The 22,460-nt window shown below is 37.3% G+C and overlaps 1 protein-coding gene across 3 annotated transcripts in view; it reads left to right on the top strand.

Moving 5' to 3' along the window:
• The window catches only part of SYT14 (synaptotagmin 14), a 245,136-nt gene that overhangs the window by 22,402 nt on the left and 200,274 nt on the right, over nt 1-22,460 (top strand). The gene's annotated exons all lie outside the window — the stretch shown is intronic.

Genomic DNA, 22,460 nt, shown 5'->3' with positions numbered 1-22,460 from the left:
ATTCAAGCTAAATCTGGGAAGTTGATTCCATATCTAGATAGAGGAGAGAGAGAGAATGGACGGTAGCTGGCAGCCATCTCTGCTTCGGTGACTTGCCCTAGTGTTATCCAGAGCTTCTTGTAAAGTTACAGTAATTAAAATTATATGGAATTGGCCCAGATAAGGCATATACTCTAATGAGACATGACAGAACAGAAGCAGATACTTATACACGGGAAACTTAGTTTACATGAAAGATGATATCACAGGTCAGAGTAAAGATGGATTTGCTGGGAAAATTGGTTATCCGTATGGAAAAAAATAAAAGTAGGTCCGTGTTTCATGTCATAAACTGAAATACTATTTAGATTAACTTAAAAACTTCTAAGAGAGTATTTGAAATCATGATATGATTTCAGGGTGGGAAACAAATTCTCAAGTCACAGAAAGTACAATCTCTAAAGGAAAAGGTTGATGAATTTTACCATTTTTAAATTTTAAAAGTTGTATATAATAAGAGCTACTATAAGCAGGGTAAATGAGACAAGTCACAAAAGAGAGGTGCTGTTTACACTGCATATATGTGGGCAATGAAAGTTAGGGTTCATAAGACGTAATGATCACTGATGTATTCTTTTTTTTTTTTTTTTTTGTTTTTTTGTTTTGTTTTGTTTTGTTTTTCCTGATGTATTCTTAAAGTTTCCTAATGTGTATGTGCAAGGCTGGGTAAAGGTGCTAGAGGAGAACATACAGAAAGGGCTGCCCTCGTGGAGCTTACCTTCTAGAGGAGGGAGACTGATAATAAGTAGAGAATAAGTAAAGCATATTTTAGGAAGTGAGAAGTGATAATGGAGAAAAATAAATCATGGTAAAGGAAATTGGGCTTGCAGCTTAACCTCTTCAGCCATTTAGGGTGGTCAGGGAAGGCCTTTTTGAGACCATGGAAACTGAATAGGGACTGGAATGAAAGGAGTAAGCCATGCCATTATCTAAAGGAAGAGCATTCCAGGCAGAAGGAACAAGTGTGAAGACCCTGAGGTAGGAATGCTCTTGACTTGCCTGAAGAACAGAAAGAAGGTCAGTAACAAGAATGGCAGGGAAAGGAATAGATAGAGCCAGACAAGTAATGGAGGACTAGATTGTGTAGGCTCTTGCAGGTCATGAACGTATTTGGTATTTTGTAAGTGAAATGGAAGCCATTGAAAGGTATTGATATATCTCGAATTATATTTCCCTTTTGTTAATTAATAAAAATTTCAGACACACCAAAAAGATATAGGGTAGTGAACCCACACGGACTCCCCACCTAAATTCAAAAATTATATTTCTTTTCTTCAAAAAATTTTTTTTAAATGTTTATTTTTGAGAGAGAGACAGAGACAGAGCATGAGTGGGGAGGGGCACAGAGAGAGGGAGACACAAAATCTGAAGCAGGCTCCAGGTTCTGAGCTGTCAACCCAGAGCCTGACATGGGGCTCGAACTCACAAAGCACAAGATTGTGATCTGAGCCAAAGTCAGATGTTTAACCAACTGAGCCACCCAGGTGCCCCCCCCAAATTATATTTATTTTCTGTGTTTGCTTCAGCTGTGCATACTTTTTAAGAGCCTAATGTAGTAGATTTTTAAACGTTCCAGTTCTGGATTTGTTTAGTTGTTTATATATGATAAGAAAAATATATGACATATGTATGATAAGATGTAAGAAATATATATAAGATCAACAAATAAGAATTATATATATTCTCCTTTTTACAAAAGGTGAAATACTATATATGTAGTTTTGTGTCTTGTTTTTCTTTTTCTTTAAACTGTGTACCTTAGGGGCGCCTGGGTGGCTCAGTCGGTTAAGCGTCTGACTTCAGCTCAGGTCATGATCTCACGGTCCGTGAGTTTGAGCCCCGTGTTGGGCTCTGGGCTGATGGCTCAGAGCCTGGAGCCTGCTTCCGATTCTGTGTCTCCCTCTCTCTCTGCCCCTTCCCCGTTCATGCTCTGTCTCTCTCTGTCTCAAAAATAAATAAATGTTAAAAAAAAAAACAAAAAACTGTGTACCTTAGAGTCAAATTTAAATCAGAAAGAACATAGATCTCTCAGTCTTTTTTCTGGCTTCATTGTACTTCATTATGTGAACACAACCATAGTTTGTTCAACTAATTGCCTAGCAATAGAAATTGCTTTGTTGTAAAATTTTTACTATTAAAATAGTGTCACAGTGAATTTTGTGGTCTACTTTTAGGTAGATTCTGAAAAGTGGGATTTCAAAGAGTAATTCTTACATAATTGTATCACAAATTGCCAAAATCCTGTCCTTATGCATTTTACTTGTTGACTTTGAGATACCTCTTTACTGAAGATATCAGAAGACAGGTGGATATCTAAATTTAGAATTCAGGGAAAAGTTCAGTATAGGAGATAAATTAGGGGGTATTTAGTATTTAAGTCATGAAGCTATTTGAGATCACCCAGGAAGTGAGCTTAGGTAGAAAGAAAAGATGACCCACCAAGTATAGCATTAACATGACTTACACTTGAAAATTAGAAGGTATTTATGTTGTAGTTGTTGAGCGTTGAACGTGATTAATTTTTTTATCTTAAGGAGTTTATTATATTTGGAACGAATTTAAAAAGACAGTAGTTGTCTTGCATTCTGCTAGGGCTAACTGATTTTTCAGTGACTTTCTCAACTAAAAGCATCTTGTAAGTATAAATAAATGTTCTCAGTTGATTTTAATATAGTGGTTCTTTTAGAGTAGGTAATGTAATAAGCTATAGTCTGTATACTGTGAGAATAGAAATAGTATAGTTGAATTACACCTTGAAGTGTTCTATTACACAAGACACTTGTGTTAGTTTGTGTTAGATCCACTTTTAAAATCTAGACTCATGCAAAATTATGATGTATGTAATGTTTGTCTTAATTATCTCTTTCTTTAAAAATGAAAGTTCTGATTTTTAAAGCAAAGTAATACTTCTTACATAGTTACTAAGAGCATTCCCCTAGTCCTTCTGTCCTTCACACTAATCCTACTCTGCAGAGGCAAAGGCTTTCAACCCTTTTAGCTTTTTTTCCTGCTTATCTTCGTATTGTAAATAAAATTTCTCTGTGATTTCTTGATTTTGAAAATATTTAGACATCTTGTTTTTCTGCTATGGTAGGTTAAGAGTTAGTGCTGGTAGATCAGCATAGTGATCAGGTATGTGGTTCTGGAGTCAAGACTCCTGGGTTCTAATACTGCCTTTCTACCACTTTAATAACTTTGTGACCTTGGGCGGGTTGCTGAGCCCTTATGTATTTTAACCATTTTTATCTATAAAATGGGATAACAGTATTGTCTTCTTCATAGGTTCTTGTGTACATTTATCGAGTAAAACCAAAGTCAATAATAAAATTAATAATTTTAATCATGGGGCGCCTGGGTGGCGCAGTCGGTTAAGCGTCCGACTTCAGCCAGGTCATGATCTCGCGGTCCGTGAGTTCGAGCCCCGCGTCAGGCTCTGGGCTGATGGCTCGGAGCCTGGAGCCTGTTTCCGATTCTGTGCCTCCCTCTCTCTGTGACCCTCCCCCGTTCATGCTCTGTCTCTCTCTGTCTCAAAAATAAATTAAAAAAAAGTTAAAAAAAAAATTAAAAAAAAAATAATTTTAATCATTATGAAAGTGATAAAATATTTTTTAAACGAGCTTTTTATTTTTTTTAAATTTATTTTTTTGAGAGAGAGCAAGTGTAGGAGGGTCAGAGAGAAAGAGAGAGGGGGAGAGAGAATCTCAAGCAGGCTCTTCACTGTCAGCACAGAGCCCGAGATGGGGGGCTCAAGTCTCATGAACCGTGAGATCATGACCTGAGCTGAGACCAAGAGTCAGACACTTAATCAACTGAGCCACCCAGGTGCCTCTAAAATATTATTTCATCCTGCGCATTCATTTGTCCACATCCCATTTCTCTAGTATAGTTATATTTCAGTTTTGTTTAAGTCAGTTTTCAGAATTTACATTTTTATGATCAGTATTATTTGTAGTAAAGCTTTATTATACAGCAATTATATTTTCTTTTCTTTTTTGTACAACTTTCACCTCTCCTCTTAAAATACTCTCTGTCTTGACTGTCCACTTTCAGGCACCCACTTCAATTCCTCATTAACCAGAGTTCAGAATCCATGGCGATTTTTCTGTCATTCAGATTCTATTTCTGTTCCCACTCTTCTCCCCACCCCCCATATTGACATATACCTCTTCTATATCATACATCATTAAAGTTTTTCTGCCTCCCTAGGAAATAATGAGCCAGCATATTTTATTACTTATAATACTGTTAGTTGCTCTACCAAGCAAATCCCAAACAAATAATGACTTGAACAGGATGAAGGTTTATTTTTCTCTTGTGTGGAGTCTAAATCAGGTATATCACGTTGCCACGTGGTGCTCCTTTGAGCAATGATTCAGGGGTCCAGACTCCTCCATCTTGTGGCTGTGGCATCTTCAGTATGTGGCTTCAGAAGCTGCTGGGTTCCTCTGCATCAGCAGAGGGTGGAGGAGAGTGACTGGGAAATGAGAATTCCTCCGGAAGAGGTTATTACAGGCCAAGCCTGGAAGCAACACCCATTCCCTAAGATTTGCATCCCACCAGTAGTTCAGTCACATGGCTGCATCTGACCTCATAACAGGCATGGAGGTGTTAATCCAGCGAGTCCAAGAAGTACCAAAGTGCGTTCTACGTTCTCGCGTTTATCAAACAACCCACCTTAATATATGCCCACCTTTTCCTAGTCTTATGTGTTCTGTTTATGTTAATGGTAATCATCTGGCTAAATTCTCTCTAGATGTAGTTGTTTAACTGCAAGATGTGATTTCAGTGAAAGGATTTCAGGCTAGGTAGAAGAGGTCGATATGGGAAGATATAGTAGAGTTTTGTTGTATTTTGTTTGAGCATGGAAGGGATCATGAATGCTCTGATTTTGTGATTCTCTTGTCTTGCTGTCCTCTTATTTTCTTCTCCCCTTCTCCACCCAGTTGCCAAAGGCCTTTTCTTTTCTCTCTTTGCAGTTTTTTCTTTCCAGAAACTAAGTTATAAAGGCTGCTGATTACCCTTTTCAATTATGCTTGCCCCTTTAACTCATAAGCACTTTGAAGTTCTTTGCCTGTGCTATAATCTACTCAATTACTTATTTATTTTTTAATGTTTTTCAGATTTAGGATGAACTTCTCTTTCTGACAGTAGTTTTATATTATTGTTATTTTTAAAAATGTTTATGTATTTTAGAGACAGGGAGGGCAGGAGGGAGACAGAATCCCAAGCAGGCTTCCTGCTATCAGCACAGGGCCTGGCATGGAACTTGAACTCACGAACCGTGAGATCATAACTGAAGCCAAAATCAAGAGTCAGATGCTTAGCTCCAGGTACCCCAGTTTCTTTTCTTTTTTTCTTTTTAATTTTTTTAATGTTTATTTTTGAGAGAGCAACAGAGACAGAGCACGAATTGGGGGAGGGGCAGAGAGAGACAGAGACACAGAATCTGAAGCAGGCTCCAGGCTCTGAACTGTCAGTACAGAGCTGACCCAGGGCTCGAACCCACAAACTGTGAGATCATGACCTGAGCCAAAGTCAGACACCCAACTGACTGAGCAACCCAGGCGCCCCTCATTCTTTTCTTTCTTCCTTTCTCTCTCTCTCTTTGAGACTTTTTGAGGCAAATAATATATTATTTTTAAAAGTTTAAAGTCTTGTATTAAATTAAAAAAAAAATTTTTTTTTAACGTTTATTTATTTTTGAGACAGAGAGAGACAGAGCATGAACAGGGGAGGGGCAGAGAGAGAGGGAGACACAGAATCTGAAACAGGCTCCAGGCTCTGAGCTGTCAGCACAGAGCCCGACGCGGGGCTTGAACTCACGGACCGTGAGATCATAACCTGAGCCAAAGTCGGACGCTTAACCAACCGAGCCACCCAGGTGCCCCGTCTTGTATTAAATTTTAAAGTCCTATTTAATTTTAAAAAATTTTTTAAATTTTGTTTTATTTTTGAGAGAGACAGAACACGAGTGGGGGAGGGGCAGAGAGAGAGGGAGACACAGAATCCGAAGCAGGCTCCAGGCTCCCAGCTGTCAGCACAGAGCCTGATGTGGGGCTTGAACTCACTAACCATGAGATCATGACCTGAGCCGAAGTCGGACGTTTTTAACTGAGTGAGCCACCCAGGCGCCCCTGTTTGATTAATTTTTTATATGGTTGAGATAAGAACCCAATTTCACTTTTTATTTCTGGATAACCAGTAGTTCCAATACAATTTACTAAATATTTGTGGCCCCTGGGTGGCTAAGTGTCTGACTTCAGCTTAGGTCACAGGACTCACACTTACCTGAAGTGGGGCACCAACTCAAGAACGATGAGATCATGACCTGAGCCAAAGTCTGATGCTTAACTGACTGAACCATGTTCAATATCTGTGCAAATCCAGTAAAATTAATAGTCTTCTATTGTAAGATCAACACTCAAATGTAAAATACTGAAAAATTATATAAAAATCATGCATCTGTAATACTCCTCTACTTTATTCTTTGGGACTATACACTATGTTATAAATAGTGTGCTTTTAGTATATATAATTTAGTTTGAATTTTTTTTTAAAAAAACATCTACAGTTGTAATAGTTCTCCGCATTTATACTACTTTTGGGTGAACTGAGGAGACCCTGAGCCCTTTGGCTGTAACCCAGCCCAGCCCATCCCACAGATGGCACTGAAAGTTCTTGGCCTGAGAAAGAATTCAGGGACAGGCACAGCACAACAAAGGAGCAGTACTAGTGGGGAAGTTTATTAATGTGAAAAATTACACTCTCAGGATGTGAGAATGGGTGAGCTCAAGAGAGAGAATGAGCTTGAACTGTGCACCCTGGGGTTTGAGTTTTTAGCTTTTATTTATTTTATTTTATTTTATTTTATTTTATTTTATTTTATTTTATTTTATTATTTTTTTTTATATGAAATTTCTTGTCAAATTGGTTTCCATTCAACACCCAGTGCTCACCCCAATGGGTGCCCTCCTCAATACCCATCACCCACTCTCCCCTCCCTCCCACCCCCATCAACCCTTAGTTTATTCTCAGTTTTTAAGAGTCTCTTATGGTTTGGCTCCCTCCCTCTCTAACTTTTTTTTCCCCTTCCCCTCCCCCATGGTCTTCTGTTAAGTTTCTCAGGATCCACATATGAGTTTTTAGCTTTTATTGATAGTTTTTAATTAGGGGGTAGAATATTCATTAACTGAGGTGCAGTTTTCTTGGAAGCAGGGTTTCCTTGCTTTTCTTCCTTGTTTGGTCAGGAGTTTCCTGTCATGATACCCGCCATCTTGGGCCCATTTGGTTTGATCTGGTTTCTTGTGGAGTGCTGCCAGGACAGGCCTCTGACTTTCTAGACAGCTGGCCATGACTTCCTCTTTGCTAGCCTCCAGGTATCCTATTAGAACCTTCCTAACTGCCTACTCTAACGATACTGTTTTCGTTTTTTTTGGTTCTTAGGGTAGATCTCTTTCCCTTTGACATATAGCGCAGTGACATCTAGAAAGTGATAATAAGAGACACTCTTGAAATGAGGGGACCGACAGATTTTTGTAGCTGCTCTGTGAGAGTACATGTTAAGCTTCTTTTTTTTTTTCCTGGCTCAAGAATTTTCAATTAGGTTGTGAATTTATAGAGCCTTGATGGTAACAAAGAATAGGGCGTTTGCTACTATAATTACAATGACACTTTCATTTACAATTTAATAGAAGGTGGAAATCATGGTACTATATTTTCTTTGATTCATTCTCAGCTTCCTTGAACTTCTTAATGAGAGGTTTATGTGCACCCCAGAGGGAAAAGAGCCTACTGCATTGACTCACACTTGTTATTTTTAGTTTTATATTCCAAATTCAGGCTGCTGCATGTTAATGTCACCATTAAGTAAGTAAAGCAGACCGTCAGTGTTTGAAGGGGGGACCCTGGATTTCAGGAAATAATCTGGAGTAATAATAATTCAGGTAATAATTCTGGAATCAAGAATCTGGAGTAATCATCATAAAAATGGAGAGCAAAATTCTGGTGACGACTATGTGAGAGCAAGTCCTGTACCTCACCATGTCCTACCTTTCTCTGAAGTACTTCTGTCTGAAAGTACCATTTTCTCTCTTTTCCCTTATTTCTCTTGCTAAAGTCTGTATTAGTTGGAGTCTTAAAGTATAAAACTGAAGTGTTTCAAAGAATGGCATCTATGGACCAGCTCCAGGGAGTTAAACCCTATTTCAGTTTTTCCCAGCCCACAAGCATGATTCAGCTGTGTTACATACTCTTTAATAGCTGACCCTGAGAAAGGAATAGAAGTTCACTTATTTGGTGCCAGGACAGAAGGACTGGAATGTTTTTAACTGCCCAGCCCTTGGTGCAGGGTAAAAAGTCTCTGCACACTTTTGCCCAGGGTACATGTCTCACTGATCTGAAATGGGGACGTCCAGAACGTATTACCCATCCTTTCTTTAATCCTTGAGAGAAGAGGATTAGGGATGATTCTTGATATCATCTTGACTAAATTACTGTCTTACGTGGTGGACGTGGAATATATACTAATTAATGTTGGTTTAAGTACTTACTTTACTTCATGAACTTCATGCATAAAAATGTTTATTGGTGATTCTTTTGATCAATAAATTACAATTTCTGGTTATTTATGCTGGCCGTGACCATTTTCAAGAGGAGGGAAAATATCTGCAGAGGACAGTTTCCATACATCCGCAAAAATATGCTTCATTTTTTCCACCTTTCAATCCCAAAAGATAGATAAGCACAGAGAAACCTTTTAAGAAATATATCCACAAAGTTAGGGTAATGTATCTAGTGATATGGCTTCGATTTGGAGATGATTTCCCCAAAGAATCAGTTTTCAGCTCAGCAAATCTCTAATTAGTGTAAAATGTGAGTGGGCATCGTTAAACATTTAAGTCTTTGGTCCACTTGGAATTTATTTCAGTCTGAGGTGTGAAGGACAGACCCATCTTTTACATTTATCTGTAACTGATTAAACAGTTATACAAATACCAGTTGCTGAATAATTTATCCTCTCCTTGCTAATTTGAAGTACTACTGTTATCATATACTATATTATTGGGCTTACATGGACCACTTTCTGTATTTAGATTTTTTCTTTTGCTGGGGTGACTGGGTGGCTCAGTCGGTTGGTCGTCTGACTTTGGCTCAGGTCATGATCTCGCGGTCCATGAGTTTGAGCCCCGCATCGGGCTCTGTGCTGATGGCTCAGAGCCTGGAGCCTGTTTCAGATTCTGTGTCTCCCTCTCTCTCTGACCCTCCTCCATTCATGCTCTGTCTCTCTGTCTCGAAAATAAATAAACGTTAAAAAAAAAATTTAGATTTTTTTCTTTTGCTGATCTATCTTTTCTGGAATCACTAGTGCATTGCTTTTATTATTGTGGCTTTTGTTATCTGGTAGAAAAGGGCTTCTTGTATTATGTGTGTTTAAAAAATTTCCTTGATTATTCTCTTATGTTTATTTTTCCGGGTGAACTTTGGAATCACCTTGTCAAATATCCCTTCCTGTAACTTATGTCCCACTCCCTTCCTCTAAAATAATCCTAATGAAATTGGGTTACTTCTTAAATACATTTCTTTCCATTCTCTTGTATCTCCCAGTACAGTTTCATAGGCATGCACATTTCTTTTTAAGTTATTCTTATTGCATTTTACATATTTTGTTGTGAATGGGACCTTTTATTTTTATCTAGTCATTTTTCTGCATACTACGGCATGCTATCGTGTTGATTTAATATTTTTTGTGTTATAGCTATTGAGGGTCTGCAAACCCCACCTTTATGTTTGAAGATTTGCTAGGACTCCCAGGCTTAGCATATAGTTGTACTCATGGCTAAGATTTATTACAACAGTGTAACAAAAATACACAGCTGGAGCATAAAGAAAAAAAAGACATGGGTAGAATTTGGGGGAATCTTCGCACAGCCTTCCTTATGGAGGGCATTCTTCCCACAGCAGAGAACATGCGATAATGTGTGTGCCATGTTTCTTTTTGTCTGTTAAAAACTGATAAATATTCAGAGCTCAAGGGTTTTACAAATTTTTTTTTAATGTTTATTTTTAAGAGAGAGAGAATGAGAGAGTGTGAGTGGGGGAGGGGCAGAGAGCAAGGGAGACACAGAATCCGAAGCAGGCTTCAAGCTCCGAGCTGTCAGCACAGAGCCCGACGAGGGGCTTGAACTGGCATGAGATCATGACCTGAGCCGAGGTCGGATGCCCAACTGACTGAGCCACCCAGGCGCCCCCAGAACTCAAGGTTTTTATATGGGACTGGTCACACAGGTACCTTCTTGTAGCAAAATTCCAGACTCCCAGAAGGAAAGCAGAGATTCAGCCTAAAACAGAGTGTCTATACAAACAGTCTTGGCACAGGGATCCATTCTTACCAGTTCATTATTGACTGGGAGTACTCCAAGAGCCCAGTTCCCAAATGCCAACCAAAGGCTGGCCTTGAAAAACAGGTCTTTCTAAGGATAGCAGCCTTGAACCTGCTATGTTGACTCCTTTCTGTACAGAAAGTCAATGCCAAAGAAGGGCATATTTTGAAGAAAGCCATGTTGAGTTAATTTCTGTATATGATGTAACATGCAGATCAAAGTCACCTTTTGCATATGGATGTCCAGTTTCAGCATTGTTGCCTTTCTCCACTGAAAATGCCTTTTTCCTTTGGTAGAAAATCAATAGCTCATATATTTATGGGGATTTCTGTATACTCTATCTTGCCCTATTGATCTGTTTGTCTGCCTTGTTGTTGATACATAACTGTCTTGATTATTTTAGCTTATTATTAGTCTTTAAAAAATTTTTTTTTAATTTTTTTTTCAACGTTTATTTATTTTTGGGACAGGAGAGACAGAGCATGAATGGGGGAGGGGCAGAGAGAGAGGGAGACACAGAATCGGAAACAGGCTCCAGGCTCCGAGCCATCAGCCCAGAGCCCGACGCGGGGCTCGAACTCCCGGACCGCGAGATCGTGACCTGGCTGAAGTCGGACGCTTAACCGACTGCGCCACCCAGGCGCCCCTAGTCTTTAAAAATTTTGATGTAATGTATATATAGCATAGCAGTTTCAGTTTTACAACTTAATGGTTTGGAATATGTGTATATTGTGAAATGATCACTCTAAATATCTATTATCATACAGTTACAATTTTTTTTCTTGTGATGAGAACTTTTAAGATTTGCTCTCTTAGCAAAAGGGGAACCCTCTTACACTGTTGGGAGGAATGTAAACTGGTGCAGCTACTCTGGAGTGGAGGTTCCTCAAAAAGTTAAAATTAGAACTGCTTTATGATCCAGCAACTACTAGGTATTTACCCAAAGGATACAAAAATACAGATTCAGAGGGGTTACATGCACCCCGGTGTTTATAGCAGCATTATCAACAATAGCCAAACTATGGATGGAGCCCAAGTGTCCATAGAGAGATGAATGAATAAAGAGGTGGAACATGGCTATATACAATGGAATATTACTCAGCCATAAAAGAAAAATGGAATTTTGCCATTTGCAATGACGTGGGTGGAGATAGAGAGGATTATGCTAAGTGAAATGAGTCAATCAGAGAAAGACAAATACCATATGATTTCACTCATGTGGACTTTAGGAAACAAACAGATGAACATATGGGAAGGGAAGGAGAGAGAGAGAGAGAGAGAGAGAGAGAGAGAGAGAGAGAGAAACAAACCATAAGATAAGAGTCTCTTAACAATAGAGAACAAACAGCATTGATGGAGGAAGGTGGGCGGGGGATGGGATAGATGGGTGATGAGAGGGAACTTGTTATGTTGAGCACTGGGTATTGTATGTAAGTGATGAATCACTAAATTCTCCTCTTGAAATTAATACTATACTATATGCTAACTAACTGGAATTTAGATAAAAATTTGGAGAAAAAAAGGTTTACTATTTTAGCAACTTTCAAATATGCAGTACAGTGTTATTAACTATAGTCACCATGCTGTGCATTACATTCCCAGGACTTATTTTTTTTTTTAATGTTTATTTATTTTTGAGACAGAGACAGAGCATGAACGGGGGAGGGTCAGAGAGAGAGGGAGACACAGAATCCGAAGCAGGCTCCAGGCTCTGAGGTGTCAGCCCAGAGCCCGATGCGGGGCTCGAACTCACAAACTGCGAGATCATGACCTGAGCCAAAGTCGGACGCTTAACCGACTGAGCCACCCAGGCGCCCCTCCCAGCACTTATTTGAAAACCAGAACCTTTTGATGCCAGGACCTACTGTTATGATTACTATAGCTTTGTAATATAATTTGAAATCAGGAAGTGCAGTGCTTCCAGCTTTGTTCTTTCTCAAGATTGCTTTGGCTATTTCGGCTCTTTTGTGGTTCCACACAAATTTTAGGATTAGTTGTTCTATCTCTGTGAAAAATGCATTGGAATTTTGATAGGGATTACATTGAATCTGTAGACTGCTTTGGGCAGTGTAGACATTTTAACAATATAATTCTTCTAATCCATCAACATGGAATAAATTTCCATTTGGTTGTGTCCATTATTGGTCAGGTGAGTCCTCCAGTTTTCCGTTTAAAATTCTTTTGGTTATTCCAGGTCCTTTGTGTTTCCATATGAATTTCATTATTAGATTTTCAGTTTGTACAGGAAACTCATGTGAGTTTTTGAATGGGGTTGTATTTAACTTGTTAATAAGGGGAAATTGGTATCTTAATAATATTGACCTGTTTGATCTGTGACCATAGTATATATATCTGCATTTATTTAGCTCTTCTTTAAATTTTTTCAGATGTATTTTGTAGTTTCCAGTGCACATATCTTATACATATTTTATTGGATTTATCCCTATATAAGCCATAATTTTAATGCTCTTTTAAATAGAACTTTTAAATTTAAGTTTTTAGCTGTTCATTGGGGATATGTAAAGAACACAGTTGATTTTTGCATATTGATCTTATACATCCTTGCTTGCCTCTTTGTTAGTTGTGGTAGCTTTTTTGTAGATTCTAAAGGAATATCTATGTAGATGATCGTGTCAGTGAATAATAAAGATCATTTTACCTCTTCCTTTCCAATCTGGATGATGCCTTTTATTTATTTTTCGTGCCTTACTGTAATGAATGGAACCTCTGGTAAGATATTGAGTAGAAATAGTAGGAACAGGTCTTTCTGATTATCCAGCTTGGAATGTCTTGACCTTCCTGAATGTTGCATTCATTTCTTTCCACAAATTTGGGAACAGATATCTTTGCCTTGTTGTTTGGGAGTTTGGGCCATTATTTCTTCCAATATTTTTTCTGCCCCTTTCCCTCTCTCTTCTTTGAGGACTCCTATAGTACATACGTTGGCACGCTTAATAGTGTCCCATAGGTCCCCTAGGCTCTGTTCATTTTCATTCTTTTTTTTTCTGACTTGTCAAAATGCATAATTCCAGTTGTTGTATCTTCATCTTTAAGATTACTGTTTGTTTTCTTTTATTAGTTTCTATTTCTTAGTTGACATTCTGTATTTGTTCATGCATTGTTCTCCTGACTGTTTTTGGTTCTTTGCACATTGTCTCCCTTAGTTCACTGAGCATATTTAAAACTGTTGATTTATCATTTTTGACTATTAATTCTAATCTCTGGGCTTCCTTTAGAAGAGATAATTTCTTCAAAATGTTTTTTTTCCTGTTAATGGACCATACTTTCCTATTTTTTTTAATGTTTTCTAATTTTTTGTTGAGAATTGGACATTTAAAATACTATAATGTGATATTGAAATCACATTCTCCTGCTTTTCAGGGATTGCTGATTTTTGCCTGGTGTGGGGGGGATGCTGCAGTTGGCTTCTTAGTGTCTTTGCCAGACTATTTTTGAAGAGTCTACATTCCTTTTTTTTTTTTTTTTTTTTTTGAGAAAGAGAGAGAGAGAGCACGCAACTGGGGGAGAGGGGCAAAGGGAGAGAGAGAGAGAATATCTAAAGGATCCTCCATCTTCAGTGTAGAGCTTGATGCAGGGCTTGAATCCCATGACCCTGGGATCATGACCTGAGCCGAAATCAAGAGTCATACACTCAACTGACCGAGCCATCCAGGTGCCCCTGTATTCCCTTTTTATGTGTGGTCGCTGAAGCTTCTTTTCCATTGTATATGTAATCTGTGTTCAGCCAGTGACCTTACAGAGTTTTCCTTATGTGTCTGTATCCAAAATAGGAAGCAAAACCAAAGATATGTATGTCTAAACTGTTGTCAGGGAAGTTGCTATAGCTTGAGGAGGGCAAAACAAAGATAAGGATCTACGCTGGTCCTTCAGGGAATTGCTAAAATGGCCCAAATGCATAACCCCAACATTTTGGAGAATTAGGTATTTAGTGCCAGCCCTGGTACCAACCAGCTGCTCTCCCCAGTGCCACAGCAGGGCTGAAGATGGGGGATGATAGCTGGTTTGTGCACACTGCTCTCATACTGAGTTTCAGAAGCTTCTTCATCAGCTGTGTCTCTGGTTGCTGTTAAGTGTCCATTTCAGAATACAGAAACAGTTGATTCTGATCATTTTTTTTCCCATTTAAAGTTTGTTTGGGTGGAGGGACCAACCCTTCAAGCTTCCTACTCCGTCATTTTTTGTGAGATTACTCTTATGTTCTAAAAAAATTTAAACAAGACAAAAACTATATTTACCCACGCATTTACAATTTCCAGTGCTCTGTACTCCTTTTTTGTGGCTCTAGATTTCCATCTGGAGTCATTTTCTTTCCGCTTGAAGGACTTTAACAGATCTCATAACAGGTTTGCTAGTGAAAATTTTTTTTCAGCATTTGTATGTCTCACTTGTTTTGTTTTGTTTTATCTTTGCTTTTCAAAGATATTTTTACTGGTAAATGATTCTAGTTAACAATTTTTTTCCTTCTTTCAATACTCTACAGATGGTGCCCCACTTTTTCCTAGTTTGTAGTGTTTCTGAAGAATAATTTGTTGTTAACCTTATCTTTTTTCCTTTGTTCATAATTTTTTTTTTCCTGGTTGCTTTGAAGATTTTAAAGCAACTATAAAGTTATATTTATAACTGGTTTTAAGAAATTTGAGTGTGATGTCCTTCCTGTAGTTTTCTTCATGTTTTTTGTACTTGGAGTTCAATAAGCTTCTTTTTGTTGGTAGTATTCATTAAATTTGTAAAAATTTTGACCGTTTTTTTCTTCATATATTTTCTTGATTCTGCTTAGTCTCTGGTCTCATTTTTCATGGACTCCCATTACACATATGTTTGTCCGCTTGAAGTCCCACAGTTTACTGATTTTCTATTCTTTTTTTTTCAATTTTTTTTTCTTTGTTTTAATTCACATGTTTTTTATTGATAAGTGTTTAAGTTGACTAACGCTTCATTTTGCTGTATTTAATGTGCTGTTGGTCTCTTCTAGTGTATTTTTACCTTGGGTATTGTAATTTTCATCTTTAGAATTTTGAATAAGGTTTTTAGAAATGTGTTTCCATGTCTCTTCTTAACACATGCAATCTTTCCTTCAGCTTCTTGAATCCGTGGAATACATCGTAAAAACTGTTCATATTCTTGTCTATTAATTCTGTCATCTTTCTGAGTCAATTTTGATTGATTTCTTTTTCTCCACTTTTTCCTCCTTTCTTTGCATGCCTGATAATTTTTTAGTGCATGTCAGACTTGGTGAAGTTTCCCTTGTGTTTTGAGTATTTTTAGTTCTTGAGCTTTGTTCTGAAATAAGCTGTTACTTAGGAAAATATTGTTCATTTTCTTCTTACTGTTAAATGTGTTAAGGTGGGACCCGGCCTGCATTTTCTCTAGCGTTAATTTTTCCTTCCTTCTGAGCAAGATCCTTCTTAATATTGTAATCAGTGCCCCATAAGATTTGAGATTTTTCATTTTTAATATTGAGAATGAGCCCTGTTTCTTGTCCTATGTGAGATTGGATCCCTCTAATTCTTTTGGGGAGTTCTTTTCTCAACCCCTGATCATTTCCTCACATGAACGTCCTGAGCAATTCTTAGCGGTATACTCGTAAGTGACTCAGTGTGGGTATCTGGAGCTCTCTGTCTGCACAGCTTTTTATTCTCTGGGTTTCAGCCACGCAAACTGTAGCCCCCCTTCATTTCTTTGTACTCCCAGGTTCCGCAGCTCAGCTCAGGGAGACAGCTAGGTTTCTGCCTGGGTCCCCCTCCCTTTGCTGCTGCAGCCTGGAAACTTTGTCCAGGTGGTAAGCTTGGAAAACAATTTATTTTTCTTTGTCTGTGATCACTGTCCTTTCTTGCCTATGTCCAGTGTCTTGGTGCCATTATTTCATATTTTCGTCTGATGTTTTAGGATGGTAGGGTAAATCTTATCCCTGTTACTCTATTTTAACTGGAAAAGGCAAAAGTGATGATCAGAATGGGGTCATTTTTGGTACGTACGTAAATAGATGATACAAAAATCTGGAGCAGAGAATTTTAGGATAGAAACTAGGAAACCGTACTTTAAGTTGATAAGAATTGAAAGATTCTGGATTAGAGAACAAGAAATGATGAAGTTTAGCTAAGAAGAGTAGACAGAAATTTGATTACTAAGAATTAGAAACTGGACAATGTAGGTTTATGACTGAAAGGAAGTAAAAAATTTATTAAGGTAGACAATTAGTTTTATCTTAGATTTAGCTTAGAGGAAAACATTCTCTAGCCGTCTGACATTTACCTTTTGAATAGTTGTGTTAGAGTATTCCAGTTTGATTTCTGGGATGGGATTCTTTAAGTAGTAATTTTTCAGAAATGGTGATAGAAATGTAGTTGCTTATAATTTTCTAGAAACGGTGAGACAAATGTAGTTGCTTATTTCAGTTTTCATTATTTCAAAACTTAAATTGTAACCATGATAAAAGGTAACATGTATCATGTGTACTTAGTGGTTGAATATATTTTATAATTCTGTTTAAGCATGTGGGGGAAAATTAGTTTAGCATACTAAACTATGTTAATTAGTAGATATATGGTGCCATCTAATGGCTAATATGAAAATCTGTCTAATAAATAGCATAATGCTTAGCAGTTTGTTTATATGCTGATTAAATTTAACACTGAAATCTTTGGTGCTTCAAATGTCCCAGGTACAATTTTATTAAACACTAAGGTATATGTATAGTTTCATTTCAATTTATAGTATTTTTAAAATTCAACTATATCAGTATCTGATTTTTCTCCCATTTGAAGGCATATGTATAAAATTAGCATATTTTAAGTTATATTCAATATAAATTAAATTTATAGACATAAAACCAATTATAACAAGCAACTCAAGTTTACAAACCTTCCCATCTCATCTGCTATTTTTTAAAATTCTTGTTCCCTCTTCCTTATCCCCATATGTACTTAAGAATTTAATGCCTTATAGAACCTCACTTCTGTTGTAGACAGAACTTATTCTTCCTCCCTCCCTCTCTTCCTCTTTTTTTGGTTACATTTATAAAAGATATTCAGAACAGGAGAATGATTGACTAGATTGGCACTCTTTAAGTGGTTCTCCAGAATCTTCAATTTCGGTCGAGCCACTGCAGAGGCTGTCATGGAGGTGGCTAAGTTTGGAAAAATTAGCAATTGAAGCCTCTAGAAGTCCTGCACTGGAGGAGACTGCTTAACTCTGTTCAACCCCGTATTTCCTAAACATATTTCATAATGGGCCCCTTGTTTTCCTTTAAAAAAACAAAAACAAAACACGTGTTAAAATCCTGTCGATCTTGTGCTCTATAACCTTATTTTTGGAATTGTTCTATATTCCATTTTTAATATTAAAGGAATCTTTCATATTTATATTCATATATATGTAGTTTTCTTTTTGTTTTAATAAAATAATTTTTTTGTTTTCTGGTTATATAAAAATGCTTGTTTATTATCAAAAATTTAGAAAATGAAGAGAAATATTTAGAAAATGTATAGCACACATAATTGTACCTCCCACAAATGACAAATATTAATACTTAGAATATTAACATATGGCCTTTTATATACATATATATGTAATTTAAACAAACACATTCTGTTGATTGTTTTTTATACAGGATTTCTACTTACCTAATATTGTATTATGACCATTATTATTGACTGTTTGTCATTTTGTTTTATTGTTTATCTGATTTTAGGTGATGGCATGGTTTTCCATTGTATGGGCACACTTTTTTATTAGCCAGTATGCTATTTCTGGAATTTTAAATGTACAAATTCTTTTACTATTACTAATATAGTGCTTCAGTGAGTACAAACAATTTATAGGGGCGCCTGGGTGGCTCAGTCGGTTAAGCATCTGACTTTGGCTTAGGTCATGATCTTGTGGTTGGTTGGTTGGAGCCCCGTGTCTGGCTCCGTGCTGACAGCTCAGAGCCTGGGGCCTGCTTCGGATTCTGTGGCTCCCTCTCTTTGTGCTGCTCCCCCACTCATGCTTTGTCTCTCTCTCTCAAAAATAAACATTATAAAAAATTTTATAATGTTTGTAATAGCTCTGATTATTTCCTTCGGAAAGAAGTCTATTATATGGACAAAAAAAATTGTGGAAATAGACTATCTGGCTCAAAGAATATCCTCATTTTTAAGGTCTTTTATAAAATCTGTAGCAGTTTACATCGATAATAATCAGATACAAAGCTCTTTTCATCGCTTGGTTAAAAAAACACTTTATGAGGGCTCTCTGGGTGGCTCAGTCGGTTGAGCATCCGACTACAGCTCAGGTCATGATCTCATGTTTCTTGAGTTCAAGTCCCATGTCGAACTCCGTGCTGACAACTCAGAGCTTGGAGCCTGCTTTAGAGTCCGGGTTTCCCTCTCTCTCTGCCAGTCTCCTGCTTGTGCTCTGTTTGTCTCTTCTCTCTCAAAATAAGTAAACATTAAAAAAAAACTTTGTGAAATTGGTATATCATTGTATACTGCATTTCTCTGATTACTGTGGGTTGGATAATATTCATGTTTAATGATGATTTATAATACTTTGGTGAATGTCCTTTGGAAATTACTCTTGTAGGGTTAGTAATTTTCTTTGTTTAAAAGTACTAAGAATGTGTTGAGTGATAATTTTTTTTTGCCATATATTAATTATAGCCCTTCTCTGTTGTTTAACTTTGAATTTGTGGTATCTTTTGATACACAGAATTTTCATGTTTGTATGTAGGAAAAATGTAATTATTTTTATGTATGGTTTATATGTATAAATTTTACCTAACATAAAATTTCATTTAACTTTTTCAAATAGCTAATATATATTTTCTTAGTTATAAAACAACTATATATTCACTATTGAACATTTGGTTAACAGAGATTAAGAAAAAATTAAAAATCACATATAATCTCTATACCCAGATACCGCAGCACTGTTTCTTGAACAACCAGTAAATTGATGGTTTCTTTACTGATTTGAAATTCCTCCTTTATTATATACAAACTTGTGTGTATACTGGATTATGCTTTTTATGTAGTCCATTTTGTTAATATCATACTATTTAGTTGCAGTTTGGTGATACATTTTAATATCTCCATCAGTAAAACCTCATTATATGTTTTCAACATTTTTTTTCTGTGCCTTACCATGAATTCTTATAAACAAACCTCTAATACTGGTAAATATTCCTTCACAGTGACCTGAATGAACATTACTTTTGTTTAAAAAAAGTCTTTAAGAGGGAAGGTGAATGTGCTTGCACACAAGCAGGGAAGGGACAGAGAGAGAGAGAGAGAGAGAGAGAGAGAGAGAGAATCCCAAGCAGCCTTTGCACTGTTAGCACAGAGCCTGACACAGGGCTGGATCTCACGAATCAAGACCTGAGCTGAAATCAAGAATCAGATGCTTAACTGACTGATCCAGGCCACCCCGCTGTGAGGTTTTTTTTGAAATGTGATTAATGTTTAAGTTGTACTTTTGTTTTTTTTGAGAGAGAGAGAGAGAGAGAGAGAGAGAGAGAGAGAGAGAGAGAGAAAGTGTACAGAAGAGCAGGAGGAGGAGCAGAGGGGGAGGGAGAGAGAGAATCTTAAGCAGGCTCCATGCCCAGCACAGAGCCCCATGTGGGGCTGGATCTAATGACTGTGAGATCATGACCTGAGCTGGAATCAAGAGGTGGGCACTTAACCAACTGAGCCACCCGCTGCCCTTAAGTCATAGTCTTTTAAGCCAAGCAAATTACCCTTCGTAATATGGATGGGCTTCATCTAATTAGCTGACAGCCTTAAGAGAAAAGACTTGAGACCCAGCTCAGAAGGAAGGAACTTTGCCTGCAGACTGTCTTCTGACTCAAGACTACAATGTCAACTCATCCCTGGGGCTCCACCCTGCTGGCTTATCCTGAAGATTTCACATTTGTCAGCCCCTGCAGTCATGTGGTCCAGTTCCTCAAAATCTCTCTAGGTATAGCCTATTGATTCTGATTCTTTGAAGAACCCTAATACAGGTGTTGTTACTGAGAGTGGTTCTAGAGGAACAGAATGTTAAGACTGATTTTTCTGAATTCGTTCTGGGGCTTCTCCAGTTGGGTTCCTAATCTGATTTGATTGAAAGCTACATACTCCAATTTTCAGTAGTAAAAAGGGCTTTGATAGTTCATGGCATGATATGGCAATAGTGATACGCAAATTCTCACCAGTGTATACTCAGATACTTTTAAGAGGCAAGATTCTGGGTGACCATATATTTTAACATCTTAGAATATTATTGTCAGACTAATACATATAATGATAAGGCTTATTGCTTTGAAAGTGAGGGGAAAAAAAGTATGAATTCCCAGCTTAAGTACCACATAAATCACCTCAGAGTTCCTGTGTCTTACCAGAAAGAGATTGCTAGCTTTTCTTTTCTTTTTTTAACGTTTATTCCTTTTTGAGAGAGAGAGAGAGTGCAAATGGGGAGGGGCAGAGAGAGAGGGGAGACACAGAATCTGCAGTAGGCTCCAGGCTCTCAGCTGTCTGCACAGAGCCTGATGCGGGGCTTGAACTCACAAACTGCGAGATCATGACCTGAGCCGAAGTCGGACGCCTAACTGGCTGAGCCACCCGGGCACCCCTGAATCAATTTATTTTTTTTTTTTAATTTTTTTTAACGTTTTTATTTATTTTTGAGACAGAGAGAGACAGAGCATGAATGGGGGAGGGGCAGAGAGAGAGGGAGACACAGAATCGGAAGCAGGCTCCAGGCTCTGAGCCATCAGCCCAGAGCCCGACGCGGGGCTCGAACTCGCGGACCGCGAGATCGTGACCTGAGCTGAAGTCGGACGCTTAACCGACTGAGCCACCCAGGCGCCCCTGAATCAATTTCTTTAATAGCTGTAGAGCTATTCAGATTATTTATTGTATAATAATTTGTGTATAGTGTATACTTTTTGAAGAATTGGTCCACTTCGCCATATTGTGAAATTTATGTTTACAGAGTTATTTGTAGCATGCCTTTATTGTCCTTATGATATTTGCAGGGTGTATAGTGATATATTTCTTTCCTGATAATGGTAATTTGAGCCTTCTTTCATTTTCTTTGTCAGTCTTGTTAATCATACTCTTTTATACAACTTGAATTACACGTTTATTTTACCCACTTGACTCTGAATGTTTTTGAGTTTTTGCCCCCTAATATATAATGTTTTGTAGTGTTCTTTTTGTCAGATTTTGATACTAGAATTAGGCTAGCTTTGAAAAATGAATGAGGAAGCTTTTCATCTTATGTCCTAGAACATATTTGAAAACTTCTTGTACAATATTCTTTTAGGCCTGTTGCTTTAATTTAAGGTAGTTCTTTGATACTTAAAACTTGTATTTTATGCATATTTCATAGACATTTGGAAAACTATCTGTGCTTACAGATAGTGCTAAAGGCTTACAAAATATTAGCCTTTAAAATTTTAAATATCATCTCTATCTATGATTATATCCCTGTTCTCCGGTATAATATTCTGTATTTGTAAACAATATACTGGTTCACACAATGAGATCTGAGTTAAATAAGCCTTTGATTGAATCCTTGCTCTGCCACTTACAACTCAGCTAATTTGGGCCAATTATTCAATTCATCAAGTTTGAGTTTGTTTTTCTGCAAGGGTAGGGTTGTTACGAAAGTTGAGCAAAATATTCCCTGTAAAATACTTGGCATAGTGCGTGATCAGAGTAAGCCTTGAATTAATACTAGTTTTGTTGTAATTATTGATTAGATTGGTAAAGATTTGTACATTTTATTTTAGCCCTTCTTCTCCCCGCCCCCCCCCCACCAAAATCTGAGAAAAAGTTCTTAGATTCTTCTATTGCTTTTATCAGTAATTTAATTATGTGATGCTTTTATCTTTATTTTCTCCTCTTACTTTCTTTAGGGCCATATTATGCCCTCTTTTTAAAACTTCTTTAATTGAATGCTTCATAATATTCATCCTTTTGTGATTAAAAACACAACATTTAAGACTGAATTACATTTTCATTATCCTCCAAGAATGAAGTTTTATTGTTAGGATATATT

Source organism: Felis catus, chromosome F1 (genome assembly GCF_018350175.1).
Source record: "Felis catus isolate Fca126 chromosome F1, F.catus_Fca126_mat1.0, whole genome shotgun sequence".
NCBI classification, from domain to species: Eukaryota; Metazoa; Chordata; class Mammalia; order Carnivora; family Felidae; genus Felis; species Felis catus.
The sequence above is the reverse complement of the archived record's forward strand: the minus strand, read 5'-3'. Positions and strand labels throughout refer to the sequence as shown.